Source organism: Asparagus officinalis, chromosome 5, assembly GCF_001876935.1.
Source record: "Asparagus officinalis chromosome 5, Aspof.V1, whole genome shotgun sequence".
NCBI lineage: Eukaryota > Viridiplantae > Streptophyta > Magnoliopsida > Asparagales > Asparagaceae > Asparagus > Asparagus officinalis.
In genome coordinates, this window is record NC_033798.1 from 36,988,626 (window position 1) to 36,989,193 (window position 568).

Consider the following 568-nt stretch of genomic DNA (forward strand, 5'->3'; position numbering starts at 1 on the left):
AGATTTATTAATCTTTCATTAGTATTCTTTCATATCATGTTTACCAGATGCAAAAATTTTATATATGGGTTGAAACAAGCTCCAAGAGCTTGGCATGATTGTTTAGCTAGTTTTTTTTGTCAAAATGATATTATTGATATTCATTTGTTTTGTCATAAGCATAATTCTTTCGACCTTTGTGGATAAAACATATAAATATTTTGACATTACTAGTTGCTTAATCACTTGTTCTTCAAAAATAATGATTTATAGATTAAGCATGTTTGGATGTTATTATGGTTTAGATCATGATTTATGATTTCATTTGATTGTTTTGATTTTTGTTTGGACTTTCATAATTGTCATGATTTTCATGGTTCTCATGACTTGTTTTCATGTGAAAATATCTTTTATGATTCTTATATTTTTCCTTTCATTTGATTTCATAAATCTATACATATATTTTTATTGAGACATTTTTTTAATAATCATGATTTATGTTTGATGATTTATGATTTTTGTATCTTTGATTTCCTTTTTGGAATATTTTTTGTTTTGATATGTTTATGTTTAAGACATTTGTTACGCC